General features: G+C 47.4%; 2 pseudogenes; one reads left to right on the top strand and one right to left on the bottom strand.

Annotated features, from left to right (window-relative positions):
• Positions 1 to 17671, top strand: part of LOC149354053 (serine/threonine-protein kinase PLK1-like) — a 256800-nt pseudogene extending 239129 nt beyond the window's left edge.
• Positions 17672 to 18597: 926 nt separating this feature from the next.
• On the bottom strand, positions 18598 to 26527 carry LOC149354052 (uncharacterized; annotated as a pseudogene).
• Between the last annotated feature and the right edge of the window lie 230 nt (positions 26528 to 26757).

Here is a 26757-nt window from a genome sequence, read left to right as displayed (position 1 = left end):
CGAACTCTAGACAAGCGTGTGCGTCACACCGGTTTACTAGCAGCTGCTAGCGCTCATCAGTTCAACAAGGAAGGTCGTGCGCTGAGATGAAGAACAGGAATATATCCTCCCAGTACCTTAGTGGCCTTCCTAAAATGGCGTTGAGCGCTTTTTCGGGGGGACGGGTGGGGTGAAACCTGCAAGAGAAAATGCCGCTCGCTCCTTCAATCAAGTTAACGAAAAAATAGGCTCGTTTGTACAGACACCGCAAGTGCAGAGAGGCTCGGCTTCCATGTGCACCTCGTGGATAACTTTTCTCGAGAATATGCACGAACCCAGATATGAAGAACACGGCCGTGTCTCTAAGGCATCACTTACGGAGGCGGTCGGAAGGAGCAGCAGCAGAGCCGTGGCCGAAATGATGTTTCCATAATGGGCGCACGACTCCCGGGCGCCCCCCCAGGTTGCAGCACTTCATTGTCAGGATGGTGGCGACGACCGCTCGGGCTGCCACCTGCCAATAAAACCCATAACCAGTGGAGATGTTTGGAGCGAAAGACAGACCGCTTTCACCTCTGGAACATAGGGACAATGGGTGCGTCATTGGCCCCAACTAAGGCACAGCGAAAAACATACTCAACAATACAGCGGCGAACGTCGGCCGGCTTGTCAACGCAAAAACAAACAAAACCGCATGCATGTAAAGTAAATTCGAAGTAACGACCTGATGAGCAGAAGCAGGTCCTTTGGATTTTGTCGGTTCTAAGTAAAGGATAATCAGGGAAAGCGTACTCCTTCCTCTGTTCTCAATTGTGCTATCCCGTAAAATATTACAAAGGGAGCTCAGTCACCTCATTCACAACGATAACAAGAATAGTACTTGTTGAAAAAATTCTTTACCCAAAATATGGGAGTACTACAAACCCCTGTAGTGGTGCCTTCACCCGGCTCAACTGCAATATCTGGAATTTTAGAAGCCTCGGGCATGGTACGGACTAACGGTTTTGACTTCTTCCTCTCTCGAGCTCCCTGCTGCCTGGCGCGTCCCAGTACGCCTCAGTACATCTCCCCTGCATACATAATTGGCGGAGTCGCTGGGTAAAGCCCCAGTGCGCCGACTTCGAAGACACCCTAATTCCAATTCTCAACGCGAGGACTCAAGAGCCATACATGAGGAGACCTGCCGCCTGCGAGGCCTCCAAGCTGGTTTCAGCCAAATTATCGCACCAGTTATGGTCATGACATCCAACACGGGTTTTGAGAAAACTTGGCATTACGAGAATGCCGCACCGTTCGTTATTCTTGCAACAGGGTAGCTGTCACTGACCCTCGTAAAGAGGTTCGAGGATGTTGCAGACTTTCTGTTCATTTTTGACCGTCTGACGGGCTTCAGCGAGTGGGCCGCCAGCGTAAATTGCGGAACGTCTTCTTCGCACTGCAGGACTTGGCCAAAACATTTCCGGAAAATCACGAAGCCTCCTCCACACACTGGGAAGTATTTTTCCGGCAGCTGTTAGCGAAGTTCAGTCCCATTGAGAGAAAGGAGATGGGTGAATTTGTCATGGATCCGAGGTTACGGCAGCCAAACGAGAGCGTTACCATTCTATTGGTCCCGCCCTACTGTGCTCGCGGCAAAAAACGTAGGCCACTTACTGCGCGGCTTAAAGGAGCAGTTCTTTGCCGGACTGGTTCGTGACCTGCCAAGAACTGTGGCCGTATTCACGAAGGAGGCAACCAGCGTAGAGAATTCTTTGCAGGAACGGGGCATGCACCACGTTCGTCAGGCTAGTATAGCAGCCGCTCAACTCTGCCCGCCAAAGTTCCTGCCCGCAGAGTACCTTCGGGAGCTTCTAAGGAGCCTTGTATGTGAAGAACTGGAGAAACCTAACGCCGAAACTCCATAGGCAAGCGTCGCTGCCGTAGACAAAGTGGTCCGTGTTGACATACTGCGGTTCTGTAGCCACCACCATGTTCACAGCCGGCGCACTAGGTGATGACCTACAGCAATGCTCTAATAAGTCCTGGGCCGGACATGCGAGCTGTGTGCGCAGTTGTACCCGCAGCTGTACCCACTGTGCCATAGGAGCCGAGGACCACCATGAGGAAAGCGCACTTCGGCGTACGCCAAACTATCGGCAGTTCTGCTGCCACTATGGGGAGCCCGACGACATCCTCTGCATCTGCCCCTACCACAGAAAGGCCTTAAGGGGGCTTCCACCCGATGAACCTCCACTGCGCTACGGCGAACGGCTGTGGGACATCGAGCTGTACCTGGCTGCTTAAGTGTAGCCATCGTGCTCGCAGCGACGGCAGGGCCGATCGTCATCCTTAAGGCAGTTCTGTTCGCTGAGGCGCCCATCGTCCTCTGGCCAGTTCCGAGGCACGTCCCCACATAGGAAAAAGTGAGGACAGCGTCCTCCAACGGTCAAGAGCCTCCACCTGACGATTCGCCGCAGCTATCCGACCGACAACAACCTGTCTCGACGACCTCAATGATGCGCTTTGACCGACTCGTCTCTAAAAAAATTCTGGTTAGCCCCGACAACCAGGACGTGGCCACACTCATGGATTCCCGCGCCGATATTTCTGTAATGAGCAGTGGGTTCACAACTACCATCAGAACCCTCAGCGCCATGTGGTGGCGCAGATTGGCGGGTGCAGACGCCAATCTGGTGGTTACTTTCCGCTGTTGAGTTGTTTTCCTTCCCGATTGCTCGAAACGCCTGGTACTCGGTTTGAATTTCCTTCTAGAGGCGGTCTCGCCATTAACCTTCAGGTATTAATAGGGTCGCTTTCCATCCAACTCACTGCTGACGACGGAGCCAAAACAAGCAAGACTAAATTGCCTGTATAGGAAGACCACGCTTTGACACCGTCAAGAGCAAGCATGTTTGTTACTGTCCTGTGCGATAACACCTTCGGCACCCGTGGTATATCTGAAGTCAACATACCGCTGTTCCTGGGTCGGCAAGTCTGTGTAGCTCGCGGAGTTTTCGGCTGACAATTTGGTAAACCGAACTTTGGGTTTAGAATGTTGGTTGTGAACCTAGAAAAAGAACTATTGCGTATTCCGAAGAACTCTGCAAATGCGCAAGCCAGCACGCGTTGTCCGAAACCACGGCAGCAGTGGAGGCACCGACCACTCACATAACAACCGACGTGAACCCGAACATCGCGACGAATCAAAAACGCTGCCTGGAGCGAATTATCGACTCTTTTCGCGAGTGTTTTGCCTCTATATCCAAGCTTCAACAGACAACGCTGAAAAAGCGCCTAATTATAGTCGACGAAAGCCCGAGACTGTTACGTCAACCGCCTTATGGGATCTCTTCGAAGAAACGTGATACCATTCGCCGGCAAGTTCAACAAATGGTCCTGAGTAATGTACAGCTAGCTGTCCATGAGTACAAGGGCCATGGGCCTCTTTTCTAGTGGTAAAGAAAAACGGAACCCAAGGGTGCTGTTTTGAGGACCGCCTTTTAGACAGTCTACAAAAAAGAAGTTTATCCTCTGGCGCGCATTCATGAATCCCTGGAACGGCTGCACCACGCAACATACCTCTCATTGCGAGATTTACACAGTGGCTATTGGCAAATCGAGGTGGACGAACACGACCGAGAGAAGACCACCTTTATTAAACCCTGATGGTTTGTACGAATTCCCGGTGCTCCTTTTCGTCCTGTGCTCGGCTCCTGCAACCTTCCAGCGATTGATGGACACCGTGCTTGCCTATGTGAAAGTACAGTCAGGTATCGAATACATGAATTATTTTGTAATCTTCTCCGACACGTTCCAAGAGCACCTGAAGCGATTGCACTCTGTTTTCGCAGCAGTTCGGCAGGCCTGTCAAGCCATAAAAATGTCACGTCGCTTTCAAGGAGTTGAAGTATCTGGGCCACATCGTAAGCGCTAAGGAAGTTAGCCCAGGCCCCGATAAAACAGCCGCCGTGGCTGCTTTTTCCGTTCCAGCCGATACATAAAGTTTGCGCCGCTTTCTGGATCTCCGTGCCTATTATCGGCGGTTTGTGCAGAACATCTCTAAACATCTGAGCCCCTAACCCGTCTCACGAAAGATGAAGAACGTTGTTCTGGGGCCAGGAGCAAGAACAGACCTTCGAAGACCTCCGAGCTTGTATCCAAAGTATTCGCATACTTGGACACTTCCATGAGTCAACCACCACTGATCTGCACACAGACGCTTCGAACGTCGACCTCGGTGTGGTTTTTGTGCAGTGGGAGGATGATCTCGAACGCGTCATCGTTTACGCAAGCCACAACATGTCACGATCATAGGCGAACTATTACACCACCAAGAAAAAAATACATAGCAGTTGTGTGGGAAGTGAAGAAATTTCACCCATATTTGTATGGCTGCCTTTTCCAGGTCGTCAGCGATCACCTCTCACTTTGTTGGCTGGCGAGCCTTAAAGATCCCTCGGGACGGCTTGCACGCTGGAGCCTTCGACTGCTAAAATTCGATGCCACCATCGTCTGTAAGTCCGGAAGGAAACAAAGTATGCCGAGTGTCTCCCGTAGGCTCCTATCTAGGAAAACCGAGCTGACTCCGGAGACGAATCTGTTTTATGCGAAGCATATTACTAGAGCTACACTACAGCCCGTCGAGCGCGGCGGTGGAGCTACCATTGACCTTTAGCGTGACCACGTGACACCACGTGACAACATGACGTCACAGCACAGGAGAGATGGGCTGCCGGCTCGCGCGGTCGGCCGCGGCGGTGGAGGCTCCACATCAGAGGCGCTGCAGCTGACCACGTGACGACCAGGTGTTGGGATGCCGCCTAGAAGCAGGGCTGATTTGAGCGACGACCAAGCCTAGCCATCAATATGCTTCGCATCTGACTAGGCTTAACCTTAGCTAAGCCTCAGCCATTTTTTTCTTGCCGCTATCACTTCGTTCATTCTCACTCAGATATAATGGGATGATAGCGGACTGCGGCCCCTCATTGAGTATTTTGAAGCAAGCTCTTATTCTCCCCCCCCCCCCCCCCAGTCTTCTCGCATGGACTGTCGTCGTTGTGGTCATGAGAAAGCATTCTGTATACGAAGTACTACGACCCGGCGGGAGCCAGCTGCTTGCCACACCTACGGCCGTTTGCTATGAGAAGTCGTGCAAGCGTGCCATATTTACCAATCTTCTTGTAACGTGACTTTTTCATGAATGTTGGCACGGATACGCCACAACTATACACTGCTGGCGCCGGCTTGCAGCAGTTGTGAACCGGTCTGTCAGAACTTGCCGTAAGCGCCAAGGTCGCAAGACACCGCCGGCTAAGCGAAACTGCAGCCTATTGATCCGCCCCAATTTGCATTCGACAAAGTACGCATTGACTTACTTATTTCTAGAGTTTTCGCAGGGTAGCCTTGAAACTTGGGTCGCCACCTACTATCTCAGCCGATCCTATGAAACCAAGATTCCCTGAAGTGCCGCTGCTGAAATTGCGACCTCGTTGATTCAAAACATTGTTATTCATTACAGTGCACCAAGGATTACTTTAAAAGAGAGAAGAACTGCGTTCAGTTCGGCACTTATGCAGGAGGTAATGCGACTGAGCGGCACAAGTCACCGCAAAGCAACCGGTTACAACCCTAAACGAACGGACTCATCGAACGGCTCAACAAGACGATCACCGACATGATTTAAATGCATATCGACGCGAACCATAGATACAGCGACGATGCATTCCCTTTCGTCACCTTTGAATATGAAGCTGCTATCCATGAAACGAGGCACTTCAGTCCATTTCGTTTAATGCATGGTTGCTGAGCCACAACCATGCTGGACGCAATGGTGCTTCAAGATTGTGCTAACTCCCTGTTTCCGGTGCTGAAAAATTATTTGGTCATGGCGCAGCCGCTGGCCAACTCGATCGATAGCGAAACTAGTACCAGCAAGCAAACGATGCGCGCGGGTATAACCTCCGCCAGATATATGATTTACCAGCCAGGTGAACAAGTCAGTGTGGGGAGCATAATCTGCATGTGAGGGCCCTCTAAAAGCTTTAAACTACGAAGTTCTCCCCCAAGGTACAGTTCGCTCCTCTAGACGGCATATCTCACAAGTTGTCCACGTCGGCAGGATTAAGCCGTACCAGGCCCGTTAGGCCACCATGCAGGTCTGCGCCAGGCGCCAGACACTTGCACCGTCCCTTCTCGTTGTGCTTCCCAATGTTCGGACTGAAACTGCGGCACCTAGTCGGTGCCCTTGACATAGGAGGAGTAATGCCACACTAAATACCCTTCTAGTGGCGCTGTCATGCGGCCGAAATGTATTATCTGGCACCAAGCCTTGGACATGCTAGGGGCTAGCGGTTTTGTCTTTGCCCTCCCTCGAGCTCCATTGCAAATCTTCCCCGCGTACGTCCGCAATTTAAACCATTCGGTATATCTTGAAACCAAGTATAAAATTTGGGGGCGCATTCTTAGATGTACGACGATATAGACGTACACCAAAGTGCTTAGTAAATAATGGTTCAATTTATATCTCTGGACCCACATCATTTTGCGCATCGTTAATATTACTCTCTTATCCGTGACGCAGATTTATAGCCTTTCGGCATCTTAGGCAACACTAATTATTTCTTATGGAAGACGCTGCCTTCAGCACGCGTCGTCACACCAGACGGCGAGCCCTAAACTATTCCTCTGCATGCAAAATATGTTCCATGTAACTGCGTTAACCAAACACTTGCTAGCACCGAAAAGCTAGTGCTGAGCACAAATTTCGACAAAAAAATTCTCGTTTCCTCCCCAAAGCTCTTCGCCATACGCTGACGTCTTTCTCTTCTTTAAATGCACTGCTACGTGCAAAGTAAAGAGTAAGCTTTAGAGTGCATATCCAGTTGAACCCTCGTAAATTCGCGCTTTGACCGACAGTCTTGAATAGAAGGTGAGAAATATAAACACAGAGGATAATCCGTCTGCATCAAGGTAACTGAGCAGGTAAGACACGGAAACAATGTTACCATGCAGGTAGCTCGGGGGACGGCTGATGGCTCTGCACTGCAGGCTGCCCTCCCGCGCGTCCTCTTCTCGCAGCTTAAGATGCGATGGCCGCGATAGAGGCGGCAGTCACCAGCGGCTTGGAGCGGCTTGGTCTCCATGAGTGCTCCTCCGGCCTCGGACTGAGGCGACGAAGCGCATAGCGAGCGTGGCGAGCGGGGGCTGCCCAGACAGCCACTGGGCAAATGTTGTGCTGGGCCCGCTTCTTCGCAACGCACGTTGAAATCTGGATTCACTTCGATGGAGGCTCGCAGGGGGCCTGTCGGCAGGGCCTTCGTGGATGCACATAACAGGGCCATCTCTCTTGAGTGTAGGACTCTTGAAGATGGCGATCATTCGAAGTCTTGCACTGCTCGAGGCACTCAGAGGAGGCGAACGAGGACCGTGAGCGATGATGATGATGATGATGATGATGTCCTCTTTATCTTGGCGCCACCTTCGTCTTCTTTCTAGCGCGACTAAAGAAAGATTTTGGCACTGCTTCGGAAGTGAGAGTGCACGCGAATAATTTTACTGTGTAAGTTTATCTAACATCCATGTTCTCGGATTGGATGGCAGCAGATGGCAGCGGTCGCAGGCTGGAGGTGCAGGGTTCGATCCTCAATGCCGCCGGGTACTCACCGCGGACACAATAGGTTAAAGCTTTCCCTTAGATTGGTGCTCGGATTTCTAAGGAGAAAGGCTTATGAAAGTGGTCTTTGACACGACTTGGAGTAATGGAAAAATCGCTGTGCCATACACGTTGTGCTATCATTATTTTTTCTTTATATTTCAACAGAGCCGAAACGCTTTTGTGTGCATTATATATATAGCATGCGCGTCACATTGTTGCTCTTAAATAATAGACCTCCTCCTGTAAGCAAATAGAGTGACATCAGGGGACTGCGCGGACAAGAGGAATGCTGAAAGCTAACCGGTTTGGTTGGCGAAAGCGGTCCCGCCGATCCGTCTCGCTGCTCTACAGAGCGTCGTAGAACATTCGGACGATGTGTATTTTCTGCCTGCAATTGTACATAAACAATGAGGCCCAAGTTTATGCCACTCCAGCACCCATACCCCTTAGCGAATCACAGCTGGAAACATAGCCTCTAGAGTCCAGCAGGCATTGGCTTTGGAGATATACCCGTGTACCTAGCTTGAAGAACCCTCAGCCGTGCTTAACAACGTATCTTTTGCAGCGTAGCCGCAGAAAACTACGCCAATGAGCGCGTTAGCACGTTCCCTAACCGGAAATATATTCATGTGGCGCGATGATGATGATCAACCAGTGAATACGGGCGCCATCCACTCAGAAAAAGGGCTTGATACCAATAGGAACCATCGTATTTATTGGGGCTAACGGAAATTTTCGCAGTGCGCTTCATGCATCTATATTTGCTAGAACCTTTGTTTTTTTTGTAATTGACATCTTCAAAGCGGTGAGTGGTGTAATTCAAGTTCGCCAGCTTTTATAATGGGGATATCCTTTGATTATTAAAGGGCAGCTTCGACATGGAAAGCCAGACACATAGTGAAATCTAAGGTTTCTCGACGTGTAGAGCGGTTGGGTAGTAAATTCATGTCAAACGGAAGGACGAACGCCCAACAATGGTAGTTTAAAAAAATCTTGAGACGTTTCGGCTTCCCTAAGGAATCATTGTCATTTCTTTTAATTTCTTCGTCGGCCGCGCTGTCACTTCAAGTACCCCTTCAATGCAATCGTAAGGGCGACGTATAATAGTGGAACCCCTTCGAAAGAATGGTGGAAAAACCTTGTGCGGTGAACGTGTAAAAGCTACTTGTGTCCCATCGTGATGTTCGGTTTTTGAATTTTCAAATATTCATAAATCAAGTGTTGAATCAATGTGGCAAGGAAGCGTAAAGTACAACGAAATATTTTGTGGTAGAAATCGGAAGGTATCGGCAAAGACCCTTTGCAAGTCTCTAACTTTAGCGTAGCCTCCCACTTGAGCCGCGCGCACTATCGGTGTCAAAAGTAACTCACTCCCCCTCCATGTTACGAACCATACCGTAGTACATGCAGGCGCCAGCTGACGATGCACTCCTGGTGTTGAGAGCGGTAGTGCCGGTGAAAATTCAGCGGCGCTGTTGCAATTTGCCAGCTGACATTTTTTTTTATGTAATGAAGTTAGCATGAATACTAGAGGAGGGAAACTCATATATCTCGTGTAGTATTCGCGCTAACTTCTTCACAAAATGCAGCACCAACTAGCCCAACAATGCGTCCTCCTGAATGCCTTTTATCACTTCTATACTACATCAATTCCCCTCTCATTCAGTGTTTTTGTTATTTTATTGAAGGGCTTGTTACGTGCAAAATGCATTTACCTATATTTTCAACAAACATGGAGAGGGTCAGCTGAGACATCCAGTGATGATGATATTCAGTGGTATTAAGTAAGGAATCGCGTAACCTGCCTGATATGTGTTGGAACCGCTGAAACCTGGAACTCGCCAGCAAACTGAAATTCAGGACTGGATGTGTCACTCACCCGTCAAGCGCCGACCTTGCTAAGTAATCAGCCACCTCGTACCAATAAATACCTGCAAGCCCGCGTGTCTTGCAGGTATCTGAACATGGGCACGCGTGTCTTGACAAAACAGTACTCGCTGCGGCCTAAGCGTTCACAACCGAAGTCATAAGAATGCACACAATTGCTGTAGGTCACAAGCATTTTCTATGGCGGGTCCACCGCTAATTGATGTTAGTGATCACAAGCACGAAAACTTATGTTAACGGGCTTAATACGTCAGTTCTGCGACATACGAAAGCTGAAACACAGATAAAATCTTCTAAAAAGTGAATCATGGGCACCGCAGGACCAGTAAATAATATTGGTGGGCCTGTTTCAAATTTGCCCAGATCTGTCGAAGGGTACTGACGATATTGTGAAGGAATTTTTTAAGAATATTTTTGAGCTGTGCCTCAAAGTTATGAATACCTTTACGATATTCGTCTTTTGTGAACATTTCCTCGCTAAACCTCTTAATCTGTTCCTGTGAAACACATTCTTATGATTCCTGGAATAGTTATTCATATTCTCTTTAGAACAAGCAATTATTGACGTAGGAATGCATGCTCATGCAGGGCAACAGAAGAAGAAGAGAAATGTAGTAGTCGTACTTCTGGCCGGCTAACCTTTTACAAAAGTGTCACTTCCATTGCGTGCCGTTGCTTTGCAGAGCTGGAGGCCCCGATTACTCCTTTGAAGAAGCGTCAGGAAAAGGATGAAAAACCGGCCCAGAGCCTGAAGTCCAAGCTGCGTAAGTAACATTTCTTGTCACACTTCAGCTGCACTGTGACGGAGCAGACCGTTGCTTCGGTAATTATAAAATGGGACGAGAATTTATTTCCCGTGAAAACATACCGGGTGTTTTTTTTAGAAGGTCCAAACTTTTTAAGAAAGGAAAATTCCTTTACATTTATTTTAACCTTGGGGCTATACTGAGGGCTACGGCGCACGCCAGGTAAGAGTCAAACTACTTGTATTAGTTCGCTGATTAACTGAATACGTTAATTAACTTTTTTAATTTTTCTTTTAGGGGGTATGTTGTGTTAGAAGAATTGGAGATCGTCTTCCAAACAGTCCAGCCAAGAAAAAAAATTATAATGAAAAAATTTTTTGCGTGCGTTACGAAGAGAGAAAAAGTCACCGTGGTAGGCAGCGTCACACTAGCACAGCGTCTGTGAGCGCCTGTCTCGTAGTTCGCTCAGCCCTGCGCTTTGTGTCAGTGCGTTTTTGTTCCAACGCAGCATTCCGTGAGGCCGCGGAGCGAAGCGAAACAAGCAGCGATAGCGCAGGCCGCCCGTGCCGGCTTCAGGTGATATCAGCCGAGTGACGCAAAGCGCAGGGCGAGGCGAACTACGTCAGAGGCGCTCACCGCCGCTGAGTTACGGTGTGAAGATGCCTACCAGCGTGACTTTTTCGCGCCTCGTAGCGTGCGTGAAAATTTTTTAATTAAAACTGTACTTTCTCGGTTGGACTGTTTGGAGGACAAACCAATTCTGAGAATACAACATACTCCCTAAAATAAAAATTAGAAAAGTTTATTAACATATGTAGTTAATCAGCAAACTAATTAAAGCAGTTCTCCTCTTGAATGGCGCCCGCCGTAGCCTCCAGTATAGCCCCAGTGCTAAAATAAATCTAAAGCAATTTACCATTTTTTTTTTTAAATTTTGGACCTTCTAAAAAAAAACCCGATATAATCGGAGGATTCCATGTACTGTACCCTCTGGTCTTTTGATACTGATCCGGAGAAGAAACTAGCTTACGTGACACAGCACGCATAATTTAACCCCGAAATTGCTTCGCAAATGGAACTGATTAAGCGTTATGATTAGGCGGATTTTTCTTATCGTGCCCCAAAAGCATCAAGTGCGTGCGCAGCGCCTTTGTAACCTGTACTATTGTGTCATGTTGCGTTTGAAACCAATACCTTAATAATATCGTCAGTTTCGTTTAAGGTATTGGTTTCCGCGTTTAAACTTTTTCAATAATGCATGTCTAAAGTGAAATTTGTGCCCCCTACGAATGAGAATGCTCTGTTCAATGGGGCTGGCTTACCCCAAGCAATTTATTAACCCCGCCTTCAGCTCGCTATCTTCCGTCCACGGTTTTGAGTTTTCCGTTTACTGCGCTCTTTTACCCTAGGAAACCAGGGAAGCTCTGTGGTCCATATTTCATGCACTGCTCAAGTTCTATTAATGACTCCATTTATAAGGTACAGTATATTTGTATGCATCACTTAATTTTTTAACAAGAGAGTAATTACTCATTGAGCATACCGACCCTCTGCTAGCTGTCATTCAACTCGGACTGTAGACTCATACTTACCCTCTTGCAGTACTGAATCTATATTTTTGTCCCCTACTTCAGAGGATGAAGTTATTTCTATCATTAATTCTTTTAGGAACACCGGCTCACCTGGAGATGACGAAGTTGCTGCTTTTCCTATCAAATGTGCTGTAAATATTATTGCTGGCCCTCTTACGCATATTTTTAACAGAATGCTACTTTCTGGTGTATTCCCTAGCAAATTAAAAGTCGCACGAGTTACCGTTTTATTCAAAGGAGGCAACAAAAATGACCCAAATAATTACCGTCCTATTTCGGTATTGCCTTTGTTTTCGAAGTTAGCTGAGCGTGTACTCTATAGGCGACTAAACAATTTCTTACAAGCTAAACATCTTATCTGCCCCCAACAGTATGGCTTTCAGGCCGTTAAATAAACAGAATCTGCTCTGTTAGATATTAAGAACTCTATAATTAACAATTTAGAAACTAAGCTTTTTTCAGTTGGAATTTTTCTTGATCTGCGCAAAGCTTTCGATTCTGTGCAACATACAATACTGCTCCATAAATTAAAGACTTACGGGATCCGTGGAGTGGCAAATTTACTTTTGGAAAGTTATCTAACTGCACGGATACAGTACACTCAGATTCATGATGTAAAATCCAGTTTTGGTATGATAAAATTCGGTGTCCCTCAGGGTTCAATTTTGGGACCACTTTTATTTATTCTCTATATTAATGACATTGTAAACATTCCATTAACTCCTAATATCATGATGTATGCCGACGATACTAATGCCTTTTTTTCCGGCTCCAGTCTCCAAGTAATTGAACACCAATGTAATGCCTGGCTTGAGGAGTTAGCGGTTTGGCTCTATGTTAATCAACTTCAATTAAACGTAAACAAAACAAAGTTTATGCTCTTCCATCCAAAAAACAAACCATTAGATCATCACATCAAACTATTTTTTAATGACTTTAACATCGAGCAAGTTCATAGTTGCCGGTTCCTTGGTGTGTTTTTTCGTAGCGATTTGGGTTGGACTGATCATATAAACTACATTAGACTAAAAATGGCCAGATCTATTTATGTTATTTATCGTGTTAGACATCTCCTCCCACTACAAGTTAAAAAACAGCTATATTTTGCCCTTGTTCATTCTCACCTGGTGTATTGCAACCTAGTGTGGGGTACATACAACAAAACTGATTCATACAAATTGCTTTCTCTCCAGAAAAGAGCTCTACGTTTATTAAGTTCAAGTTCATCTGCTGAAACAAATCTTTTCGAAACATTTCATGTTCGCAATTTCTTTCATTCATACAATTTTAGTTTGGCTCTTCATATTTTTTATAAAGTCAAGCATGACTTTAGCTCTTTTTCTAACACTTATAATTCAAGAAACGTTGCGTATGGTCTACGTTCCGTTGCCCTATCTACTGCAAGACCCAGAACAAATTATGGTAAACAAACAACCGATTATCAAATTATAACATTGTGTAATACCTACCAGTCTCTTATTCAGATTGCTTTAGAAAGTTATAGTGTGTCTGTATTCAAGAAAAAACTGACGATTCTTTTCTCGCCCGGTTAAATTTCAGCTAATTCTGTATACTTAGTTGTTTTTTTTTAGTGTGTGTTTGTGTTCTGCTTTTTTTTTAAATGTGCATATTATGAAATGTTTTGTTTATTGTTAATTGATATTTATTATTGTCTATCATTAACTATTTTCTATTGTGATCATGTTTGCTCATTGTTTTTTTATCTCTTGTCCATTCGGCCCCCGTTTCCATGATGTGTGATCGGGGTGTAGGCCTTGTCAGGAGGCATGCTTGGTCTACCTCCTTTAGCCTCACCTCGAGGGCATATTGTATATAATATGGCCAAATAAACCTACTACTACTACTACTACTACATCCACCCGAGCGCAGCCATACGGCTACGAAGGAAATATAGAGTTTTGAGTAATTACTTCCTGACTCCAACTGACTTCCTACTCCACCTTGGGGGGGGGGGGGGGGGGGTTCCCGTAAACATTTGACCACCACAGTTCCTACTAGGAGTTATTGATCAATTCGCTCTCGCCCTGCCATAAGCTTGCCATCACAGTTGGCGGGTTAGCTCAATTGGTAGAGCGACTGGTCAGGTGATGCGATGGTCTCGGGTTCGAACCTCGGACCAAGGCGAATTTTTCTTTAACTACGCAGTTTCCGAAAAAGCTGTTCAGCTTTCTTTTGTAGCCGTATGGCTGCGCTCGGGTGGATGTCAATGAGTAATTACTCCCTTATTACAAATCTACTGCGCTTTGGGGGTTTCCCCTAAACATTTGACCATCACTTATTGCGTGCTTGACTCGCCGCACTTTGTAGCTGCAATGCCGAAGGAAGCTCAAGCGCCACCTCCAGCAGCTGAAATGCTGAACCCTGGGCAGCAACGAGAAAGTCACCGTGAAGAGCACGTGAAGACGCTGCAGCGTCTCTTGCAGCAGCTCTTGAGTGCGCGGCCCCCCGAGCGCTGCTTCGATCGGCCCGACGAGGCGGAGGACCCTGCCTCCGCGCCAATTTTCTGGACCAGCAAATGGGCGGACTACACCGACAAGTATGCCATGGGCTAGCAGCTATGCGACGGCAGCATTGGACTGGTCTTCATTGACAACACACGTATCGTCCTGCTCAACAACAATGTGTAAGCACCTCTGCCTGATCTTAAGGTTTCGGTTAAGGAGTAAAAAAGGGATAGGATGACACATTACGAGGCATTCTTAACGTGGAGTCACAAGGAATAAAGGAGTCCGAATAAATCTAGAACTTGAGCCGCATTAAGCTCGATTCAAGTTAGTATAAAGTGGGGTGATTTGAAACAAGTGCGCGTTTTTTTGATATTTTTTCTATCGTGGAAAGCATACGGGTGAGCGCACATCTGGACGAATTTATTGGTGAAGGAAAACGGTTCAGAGTTGCTATTTGTGAAGCTGTTGTTTTTTTTCTGCCGCATTGACGTCGACCCATGTGAAGAGTTGATCACAGATTTCCGTGGCCGTTCTTTATAACCATGACATGCAGCAATTTTTTCAAGGGTTCTGCATGATAGTACTTATTTGCAGTAAAACGCATTAAGATAAAATTGAGAGAAATCCAGGTAGTCGAAATTATTTCGGTGTACTTCACCGCGGTGTCTCTGATATTCCATGTACAGTTTTAGGGCGTTAAGCGCAATATAGTCTTCTATAATCAATTCTTGATATCCTTGGCGTGATCTTGATAAACTGTAATCTCAACGATTTTTTAAAGTGGTAATGGTACCCGGAATTTTCCTTTCCGGCCAGATTATGTTCTAAGCATTGCGGAGTCCGCACAGGGTCAGTTGTGCTGCTTTCCATGCGTGTAACTATATTTGGCAAAAACTCTTAGGTGATCCTCGGTAGATCGTTGAATGCGTTAGCAGTGTTACGTTCGTTATCATCCGAGGTTGGCATATTAAGTTCGTAGTATCCCAGGTCGTACACTTGGGTTCCCTATATCCGAGGTCAACACATAGAAGTTCTATACATCAGAGGTCAACAAATGAAAGTTCATATATCCAAGGGTGCATACTCAGGTTCGCTATATGCGATGTAACACGACAGTTAGTAATATCCGAGCTTAACACACTTCAGTTCGTTATATCGTAGGTGGCGTACCAGGTGACGCGCCACGCGTGGCGGCGTTCGCCATTTCTATTTGCGCAGGTGCTTGTAATGCTAACCTATTAATAGACCTGTAATCGCGGATGTACTGCACTTATCAGTTTCTTTCCTTATTCCAAAACACTATCTATGCTGTAGATACGCGCCTTAATCTGTGTTTGCTAATTATTTTGTCAATGTGCAGCTTCATATTCTTCCCTGTCCCCATTGCAATGCTTGTTCTCAACACTGACGGTAAAAATGCTTGCTCTAGGTGCTCGAAACAAGAAGAAAAGAGGCATCAAATGGCTGAGGATATGCAGTGCTGCTAAACAGTCTCACAACGCATTCAGAACTCAGCGTTTCTTGAGGGTAGCGGAGTGAAATCCTTCGGTTATATTACATCCCCGTGGCACCAAGCCGTTGGTCCCTCCACCCAGACTTAGACGGGTGTCTTCTGGCTCATATTCACCAGGCCTTGCCGCCCGATTAACTCTTGATTGAGCTCCGTATATTGGGTGTTCAACTTCAGTGTCACAAGAAAAGAAAAGATATGTTGCCAAAAAGCCCTAAGTCATGGGTGTTAACAAGTTCGCTGAACATTATGGCAGGCAAGTTTCATTTCAGGTGTTCGAAGACTCTTTCTAGGGTATGGATCTTGGGCATGCAATATTAATGGCTAGATTTCCGGATCTTGCGATGTAGACTGCTTCACCCTATTTCTCTCGTGAAAAAGTGATGTATTTGCCAATGGCAGAGAACTGTACTATAGTTTCCTGGAACCGCTGTTTGGGTAATTTGATTTTGAGAAATGCGGCGTGTTTGTACTTAATAATAAACATCCCCCACCCCTACTTTCTGGAAGCTTAAAAAGCAAACTGCTCATTTTGTTGAGGAAAAATTTGCACATTTATGCAATATTACGCCCGTAATGCTGTCACTCGTGTTTTGCAGGAGTATGACGTACGTGGATGAGGACGGTACTGAGCACTACCACACCGTGGAAGAGTACCCCTCATCGCCTGAGAAGAAGACCAAACTGCTGAACTACTTCTCGACTTTCATGGAGTCGAAGCTGCAGAAGACGGGTCGGGACGTCAGTCCGCGCGAGTGCGACAATCTGGTCAGACTGCCCGTGTTGGAATCGTGGCTCCGCACCCGTACAGCCATGTCTTTCTACCTCACTAATGGGATCGTACAGGTCGGCGTGGCCATGTTTATTTTTTAAATGTCAAAAGTATTTAACTCAAAGTTTTTTTTTCGAGAGGATTGCTCTGTTTTAAGCTAGGCGTTGTAACGATAGTCTGCTTAGATTACCGTATCGCGCAGTTGTTATAAAAAGTAAAAAAATACTGAACGGGGTGACATGTTTGCAAATGTATAGTTTATGCATACAATGAGTTTGTCAAAAGCGCGAAGTCGCCGCGCGACTAAGCATTTTATTGGCATGAGTGGTTAGCCACGTTACCGCTGTAGCATACTATATCCAAGGCGCGAGCGAACGAGCCAGCAAGCCTGAGGCGGAATTCGACGCGAATTCTGTCCAATCGCATTTTTATGTAAAGTTGCGTAGTAACATTTACCTTTTCAATCGTACGTATTTTTTTAGGTTTTCGATGCAGTGAAAGCCGATAAAGATTCCAAATACGCAATATATAGATGACGAAACGTCAGCCTCTTCACGTGCACGATGTTTTGTGTAAACTTTCATGCGAAAATTTCACTTGTATTCTCGTGGATTTATTTCTGCGTCCATTCTCGTGAAAATGCGTCAGGAGAGTGCAAGCATCAAAGGTGGATTGGATAACAAGATGCGAAAGTGCAATCCATGGCACGTCACAGCTCGTTTCCGCTAAATCGGTCGTGATGAGAGCAAAGTGTATTTTTTATTATTGTGTCTTAGATTATACAACCTGCGAATTTTCGAGGCTACTTTATGCGTGACAAATATTTCTTTCAGAGATGGTTGCCATCGCCTAAAGCAAAAGATCCGTTTTAAATAGTGCGTCATCTTTGCAGGTCAACTTTCTTCAGGACCATTCGAAGCTCATTCTGTGTCCTCGCATGGCCGCGGTGATGCATGTCAGACCCACCGGCACATTTCACACATACAGGCTCAAAACACTTCAGCGTGGCTGCCCGCCGAAGCTGCTCTCGCTCCTTCAGTACACGCGCACTATCCTGGACAAAATGGCCACTCATTCATGCTAGTTGGGCAGGGCCGCTGCTTTACTAGACTGGTGGGATGCAATGGGCCGACCGTGTTTTCACGTGTTATAGAGATTTACTCTAAGGATGCATTTCTACTGCGTGTTTCCTTTATTTTCATACTTGTTTTCATTGACACGTGACTCCTTTGTCGGCTCACAGTGAGCCGCGCCGCTGTCACTATTTCGCAGTGCACATTCATGCAACGTGAACCGTGTAGCCCAATTCTAGCATCGCTGCCTTTATTTTTCGCACATCACCACAATAATGAACAAGCTCTTCCAGAGGTGTTTTTTGCTTCTTTTGAACTGGACGCTGTGTTCTGAGCTTGTATTCCGACAGAGACTGCTCGCAAGATTGACTATTCGGCGACATCAAAAGGTTGCATATAATGGGCCGCGGGTTGCACGACACCTTTGTGCGGCAGTATCTATCAACTTATTGCCCTGTAATGGGCAACGTACACTTAGACGGGGCAGCTAGAGTGACGAACACTCAGATTTGATTAACCTTTGTGCGCTTTCACTAAGTCTGTTAAGGAAAGCTTTTCAGAGCTAGCAGGTCGCATTCGGAGTGTACGTTATGGTGCTAATCAGCGTTGCATTAAAGGCTTAAATTTTACCGTGTTTATTACAATTCGTTCGGTATTTCCTGTTTCGGTCACCGGCCTAGTTTATGACGCGGTCTTGGATATACGTAGAAAATATGTAAATTTGAATGTAAGCGTACCGATTTTGCTTTTCATTTGCGTTATCTTTATTGACTTCCAGGAGTATTTCTTTCTTATATAGCTCTCAACACTGTTGTAATTTGAGCATAGTTCTGGTTATTGTGAAAATAAAAGTGAAATAAGCTGCACTTTGTGGTTTACTATCTGCTTTGCCGTGGTATTTTGATTAGGCTACGGGAGATTTTTCCGCCGTCAAGAGTTACAGCGTCGCTGTGCACAGCATAAACGGCAGGGCGTTCTTAAACGTTACAAATGCAGTTAAAATAATTAAAGGAATCATAATAAGGAATGGGTTGGAGAGACTTGGGACAGGCCTTTGCCCTGCAGTTGGCGTAGTTAGGTTGATGATGATGACGACAAATTAGGGAGTATTAGCATTCACCCAAGTGCAGTAATACGGCGGAAAAGAAAAGCTATATTTTTCGCAGATACCTCGTTGCTAAACAAAAATTCGTCCTGGTCTTCAGTATAGCTGTGCAGCTTTCCTATGTAGTGGTATGGCTGATCTTATATACTAATCGGTAAATAACCAATATTACAAATAAACCTGGAGACTCCCCTAAACATTGGGCTAACAAAGCAACAATAAGTTTAATTTATTGCACTCTCAGCATAAGATATTTCGTGCGGTGGGATGCACGGAAAATCACTGCGTACGTCGAACTTTCTTTGTAGAAGAAATTCTAGAGGCCCTTGTACTGTGCGATGTCAGTGCAGGTTAAAGAACCCCAGATGGTCGAAATTTCCAGAGCCCTCCACTACGGTGTCTCTCATAGCCTTAGTCGCTTTGAGACGTTAAACCCCATAAACCAAACCAAACCAAACCAAACCAAACTTTGAATTACGCTCTTTTCATCTGAAAGCAATTAACCGAATGAAAGAACTTTAATGAGGCCGTTTGTGCTCCACTTTGCGTTTAAACTTACTATCGATCCCTTTTCATGAAAGATAACATTAGTTTTTGAGGAAAGGAAACGGCGCAGTAATTGTCTCGCATCTGGGTGGCCACCCGAACCGCCCCTTAAGGGAAGGAAGGAAGGTCGGTGTCAAAAAGAAAGAGAAAGAGGTGCCATAGTGGAGGTCTCCGGAATAATTTCGACCACCTGGGGATCTTTAACGTGCACTTACATTGCACAGCGCACGGGCGCCTTTTGAGCGACGCTTTCGTCGAAACTTCGCGGTGGCTGAGTGGTTATCGCGCTCGGCTGCTGCCCCGAAAGACGCGCGTTCGATCCCGGGGGAGCGTACAATATAGACAGTAGAGACACCTGGGAGACCCTGCTGCGCAGCTCGGACCCTGAGCTCCAGCTCTTGCTCTTTCAACTGGCTGAAGAAGCTGCTGGGACCCAAGACCTCCCAGCCTGCATCTGAGGCGGCGGCACCCGCCCCCTGACCTGCGTGTCGGGGGGTGGGTAGATCACCTTTCCGTTGCACATTAAAGTTTATTTCATCCATCCATCCATCCCAGCTACGGCGTTTTTTTTATAGGCAAATTGCTAGCGGCCATTGTACTGTGCGATATCGACGCACGTTAAAGAGCCCCAGGTGGTCTAAATTTCCGGAGTCCTTCACTACGGCACCCCTCGTAGCCCGAGTCGCTTTGGAAACCCGAGACCAAGTGTTAAGACGAATCTTTCTTAAGAGTACCGAAATTTTTCGCCCGAATATAATCCTGTAGAAAAAAAAAGTGGTAGTTTTGTAACGCAGTTAAACCGAGTAGACGTGCGACAGCATGTTTTCGTTCTTCGCCCCTTTCATTTCTGGCATGTGAATGTGCACGCAAGAGCACTTCACACTCTTCATCTTCACACTCGGCGGCAGCAGGCGCGACGCCCTCCTTCCATTGGCTACAGCTGGCGCTACGCTCCTCCGAACTTAAACGAGCTTCCTCCCATTAACTGCAGCTTGTGCCACGCTCCTCCGAACTTACCCGAGCTACTCCGAGGATTCACAAGAGACGCGTGGTTGGGTTCGACCTCGTTAAGTAGTGCTTTCGCACTAGAGCTTCAACCCCTCATCCGTTGCCTCATGTCGCACACGATGACCGGATTTAGGCTGCATCTGTCCACGCAGGACGCAATGTTACAACTCACTCGAGAAACAGTATCTCGGGGAGTGGGTCATCCTTGCGTTGGATTTGAAGAAAGCATTCGATAACGTCTCGCACGAGGCGGTACTCTGCAACCTTTCGGAACTAAACGTAGGGCGACACACCTGCGAGTACATCATCACCAGCCTGACTACGAGGCTCTAGAGCTGAGGTTCGGTAATATGGAGAAAGCGGACGTAGCGTACGTTGACGCGGCCAGTGGCAGGACGGGAGCGGCAGTAGCTTCGGTCGTCGACGGCGGAGTCTCCGCGGGTGCCATCCGGGGGCACAACATAAAGACTGCGGAGGAAGTTGCTACAGCGCTCTCCTTAGTAGGAACAAAATCAAAATTCGCAGTAAGCGACAGTAAGACTGCCATTCAAAATTTTGGAAGAGGCAGGATCTCAGCGGAAGCTGCCGAGATACTTAGCCAACAACCGCTGGATACGAAAATGCAGTTAATTTGGACACCCGCACACGGCGCCGTCCCCGGTAACAAGGCGGCTCACGTGCTAGCCCGAGTTCTGTACTTCCGGGTAGGCGTAGAGACCCCCGAACACTGGGGTAAACACGATCGTCTGAAAAATTACGTTGAAATTATGGACCATTGCAAATTGGAACGTAAGTTGGTACTACCCCAGTCCCAAATTTAAATAATAGAGAAGCTGTAGCGTGAAGACGGCTATAAAATAATACTTTTATGAACCTGGTATGGGCGTACCACGTGTTCCCAGAGCTGAGGTCGCATGAGAGATGCACACACTGTGGGGCGAGAGGAACCCTCGACCACATAATTTTGGAGTTCCCAATTCTCCCGGAGTGGATTCCAAGAGAAGGCAGGCGTAGCAGGGGGCGGCAGAAAGTTGGGTGGGCGGATATGAGATTAACCACTAACCACCCCCAAACAGCTTCGCTGTAAAAGAATCCAGTATTAAAGCAACTACGAAGTACACCTGGTCCGTTAGCCCGGCTGTGCAGACCATCACAACCGGTTGGGCTGCCAGTGTTATGGGCCTTAGGAACTTTTGAGTGCAGTGGGGTCGCGCGGAAGAGCCCAGGTGCCTGCCTCAAATTTCTTTCTCATAATAAAGTTTCTTTTTCTCTCTCTTAGCCCAAATACAAAAGGACAATCACAAAAACTAGAAGACACTTTGCAAGTCAGCAAAATAGTATTTGACCTGCAAGAAGGCACAAATTACAGCTTGTGAAGGGACTCGGAAGTACATGAAACGCGAAGCAATCTGCCGCACCCAAATATAGACTAAACGAAGCCCACCGGCAATGACAAGATTGAAACCACTCTGTAGGAGCGCTTTATCAGGGGCGATCAAACACTAGTTACCACTGACATTCGGTTAATTAACGAAATACAATAAAAAAGCCAACACTATGGCACTTTACTAGAGTAGAGCATTGTATTGAAGACGACGCGTATTGTATGTAATTTGACAACACACCTATAAAAAATTGCGGCGATTACTTTACTTCATAATGCGAAGTTTGAGCGCAGCTGATGAGCTGTTTAAGTTTTTCGATAGATTGAGCAAAAAATTCGAGCATAACATGCATGTACAGACAAATTGTTATTTTTGCGCACACATTCCTTCTTCAAGAAATACTCCACTAACAGTTCTTGATTGTAAGGAAGGAAGCTTTGCGGTCGCAGAAATATGTGGATATATGCTCGACTTGCTGCACCAATGCCTGGTTCTCAACGACGAAATCTAAGCAAGTATTTCGCGAGATTTTCACAGCCGTGGGAGGCGTTAGGTGCGAGAGGAACGGGATGTTCTTACGCATAAGTGGTAAGAAATTCCTGTTTGTCTTTATATCTACATTAATGCCCCCTCTCACCCTGCCACCCTGGCAGGTGGCAGTTAATGGTCGATCGCCACCTGCGTCCTAGGCTGCTTCTCTGGGAACTTTTCACGCACGGTCAACGACACCGACGTCGGGGCCTGATGTTCTGCGACGCGAGTTCCCTAACGCTATCGCGTTAAAACACGAACGACCAGCAAGATAGTTTATGGACCCCTGCGCACTCAGGGATCGATCGCAACGTCGAAGTCGACGCTTTAGTCCGAGGGTACAAGTTCAGGAGGACGGCGAAGATTGCGGAAGCTTTCGAGACAGCAGACACGTATGTGGAGGCCATAAACTTGCGGAAGCTTAAACGTAGAGTTTACGCACCCGCGCGCAAAGACCTTAGCCGACAGCAAGCCACTAGACTTAGGAGCGTACACGCATATACATACCCAAACAAAGCACTATACAGCACGATACGGCCCTTACAATACAATAACAAATGTGTCCGGGGCGGAGCCACAGCTTCCCTACAAGACTTTACCTTAGACAGCCCATTAACGCCTGCAATTCTCAGCCATAGTTTAGAGCAGTGGGAGGTCCTCCTAACTAGCTCAGTCCTGCAAGAGCAGTTTTGTCTGGTGAAACGGGTCAGGGCTGCAGCTGAGGCCAACGGATTCTTGAACCAAGGAACACAGCCAACGTGCTCAAGACCCTCATTCCCCTAACCCCTCCTTCGGAGATCAATAAAGGGATTCATTCATGAACTTGCAAGTTTAACGAACTCATCAGCCGAATGCCACGCCTATGCAGCCGCCTTGGTTGCCAGTGGTAAATAGCTATTTCTCTTGAAAGGTAGCAATACCTCAGCTTACCTTTATTTGAAACAGGGGTTTCTCCTGCAGTAAAGTTAGAATGTTCAGCTGTAATCCCCATTTCAGATCAGTACCGTATTAAACGAAGAAACATAATTTGGGAGAAACTGCGTCGGTTCACTGTCCATTATCAAGAGAAGAGCTTGTGTTTTAGTGTTGGTTTTAGGTTTCATATGACGTATTGTAAAATATTTTGTTCGTCGGAATGAACTTGATGCTAACAGGTCGCGTTACCTGTCACTTGTTCTCTTTTTGATGCTAACATTCTGGTCTTGAGGACACGCATGAAACGCGTGAGGGCATCACTGAATAAAACAGTTGAAAGTAGCGGCCATCCTTATCTGTCGGCTTGTGTTCGTGTCAGATTGCAGCGCTTTTGAAATCACGTATACGCACCAACTAGCCCGATCCACCACCCTACAGAAAATGGCTCCAGTAAAAGAAAAGGGGAGGAGGGTCGCTGGTTTGCTTTGAAAAAGTTGAAGCGCATGCGGCGGCGAATGCGCGTGATGCCATAGTGACAAAAGCGCTCGCGGAAGGCGGTGAACCAGTGTTCGAAAACCGTTGGCCGGTGGTCGCTGGTGCTTTGAACTGCGAGAAGCGGTTCACTAGCACACTGTTGTATCCCTTACCGTTGGGGAACTGCCCGGCCCGACGGCGCCGGAGCAACCGGTGCACCACCACGTCATGCACCCGCCACGTACTTCGAACAACTCCTTTATTCACAGTTCATGATGAATATATATACACATGTACGAGTCAGCTGACCAGATAGGGCGCGTGCCTAGCGCCACCTAGTTTATACAAACATAACTACAGAATACAATACCACATTATTCCCCCCTCAAAAAGAGTTAGTAACTAACACTGGAAAACACAATAAACACTCAGTGTCTTTGATAATCTTTAAACCACACTGGTGGTCTTCTTTGTCTCGTCGAATGCCTCAGTCCTGGAACGTCCCTTCCAACTGGCGTCTGAACATATGGCGGCTGGGGTGGGTCGTGGTTCTCCTGCTGTGGTTCGCCAAGTGGTTTTGCTGTTTAGGCGAACAACTTTTCTAAACTGTAGGTGGTGTAACTGGTTGGGGGCAAGGTACCAGCCGACTCCGATTCCATGTGCGGCCATCATTGAGCTTGTAGGTATCTTGACAAACATTGGTCCACAATGGTGAATGGACTTGAGTAGCTCAAAGCGCCCTTAGGCACGTGACCAGGCAACTTGACTCTCACCGGTTGACCTGTTGTTAATGGAGAGTGCTTCGCAGCTCGTCGACGGTCAGTGTAAGTCTTACTTGCTTGTTGCTTTTGTGCTGCTCTGCTGCGGATGGACTTCATCGCTGCCTGCGGATCTTGAAAAAACTCTTTACCTGGCGCTCCTACAAGATCAAGTTTTGTTCTGGGATGACAGCCGTGAAGAAGGACGGAAGGCTTCACTCCTGTGGTCGCATGCGGTGTGAAACGGTAGACTCCAAGGTATTCGGTGATAGCTTCCTTCAAAGGCCGATGTTCTTGTGTGCAGACTTGAACGTACTCTTTGAGTACTCGATTAAACCTCTCTATCTGCCCGTTAGCGTGCGGATGATAGACTGCCGAATACGTATGAGCGATGCCACATTCTTTGAGAAAACTGTCAAACTCCTAGGCTGTAAACTGAGCACCATGATCACTCACAATCTCGTCTGGATATCCTTCCCTGCTGAAGATACTTCGCAGAAAGGAGATTACTGTTGCAGTTGTCACCTTTGCTGAGAAACAAACCTCAGGCCACTTGCTGTAGTAATCGATGGCTGTAATGGCAAAACGGCAATCTGCCGGCACTTCGGAAAAAGGGCCCACAACATCGATGCCTAGCTTCTGCCATGGCGCAGATGGGAATGCAATTGGCTGCAGAGGTGGTGTCACGGGTTTTGCAGAAAACTGGCAATACAATTCAGGGCCAAGGCCTTTTGGCGCGTGCGTAATATGGGTGCATTGCAATGACGTACCGTTGATGCGGAGACGCAGCGTTTCGACAGCGTCGATGCCGAGAATGTCAGTACCGTCCTTGACGACGTAGAAGAGAATGTCGGCCTGCCGATCCTGGAAGATGACTGGCGCCGTGAAACACCCCTCGATGGTTATTCTGCGGCGAGAGAAATCGTAGAGTGACGCTGATGTTGGCTGCAAAGGGAAGCGTTTCAACATTGAACACGTGGCGTTCGACAGAATGGAGACAGCAGAGCCCGTGTCTACGAGGAAACGTATAGGAACATCTTGTACGAGGACTTCTGCGTGTATTCATCCTTTGCACTGCCGGTCGAGAAGCAACACGTTGAGATCGCCGGATGCACTGCAGGTGTCTACTTCTCGGAAAGCAAGGGCCCTTTCGTCAGGCATGCCGCTTCTGCAGACACGCTGAAAATGTCCTCGTTTGCCACATTTGCTGCATGTTTTACCCCGCGCCTTGCATGTCTTGGAATCTGCAAAATGCCCTGAAGACCCGCAACGGAAACAGGACTTCGGGTCCTGCGAACGCGGTAACTGCGTTTCTGAGCGGCATGGCGTCCGATGTTTTTCGACCTTTTGAACGCTCGCAGCCGATGACTGCAGCTCAAGTGAGTATTTCGTGGCTTCTTCGATACTGTTTGCAATAGCCAGTGCACGTTCAAGAGTGAGCGAAGTGCCTTCAAGCAGTAAGCGTTCCCGAAGAACAGGGTTGCACGTTTTCGCTACAAGTTGGTCACGAATAAAATCGTCAGCCTGCTTACCGAAGTCGCAACTTAATGCCAGCTCACGCAACGCCGTGACGAACGCTGTTGCAGTCTCCCCGGGCAGTTGGGTGCTTTGTCCGAACCGATGCCGCTCCACGACGACGTTCGTTTTAGAAGTGAAGTAAGCGTACAACGTAGCCACAGCTGCATCGTACTCGTCGCTCGTACCGCTTCCTTCCTTTCCCTCTGTAGGCGGCGTCGACGATTTCTCCTCCGGCAACGCGTAGTACAAGCGTTGGCCTTCCACACCCAAACAGTGTAGCAGCAAACTTTACGGCGCGCAGGTGGGTGAGCGTCGCTCCCGGACGCCAGGAGATAGTTCTTGAAAAGGCGCTGCCACTGCGTCCAAGGAATGGCGGGCTTCCCGGGCGTCGGCAGGAACTCGGGCGGTTGATGCAGGCTCATTGCTTCCGCGTTCGGTTACTACACCACTCGTCGCCAACTGTTGTATCCCTTACCGTTGGGGAACTGCCCGGCCCGACTGCGCCGGAGCAGCCGGTGCACCACCACGTCATGCACCCGCCACGTACTTCGACCAACTCCTTTATTCACAGTTCATGATGAATATATATACAGATGTACGAGTCAGCTGACCAGATAGGGCGCGTGCCTAGCGCCACCTAGTTTATAAAAACATAACTACAGAATACAATACCACACACACACGATGGCATCCGCAGTTCCGGAAAGGTCTTCTGACACCAACAAGGACGTTCCGGACGTCATCATCGACACTCGAGCCAAGAAGGAGTACGTCCGCGGCAAATTCCTGGGCAAAGTAAGCACTCTGACAACCTGCACCGAACTGGTCGATACCACAGACCATGCTCATTTAGGTCG

This window comes from Amblyomma mixtum, chromosome 3, assembly GCF_055824585.1.
Source record: "Amblyomma mixtum isolate Tamu chromosome 3, ASM5582458v1, whole genome shotgun sequence".
NCBI classification, from domain to species: Eukaryota; Metazoa; Arthropoda; class Arachnida; order Ixodida; family Ixodidae; genus Amblyomma; species Amblyomma mixtum.
The sequence above is the reverse complement of the archived record's forward strand: the minus strand, read 5'-3'. Positions and strand labels throughout refer to the sequence as shown.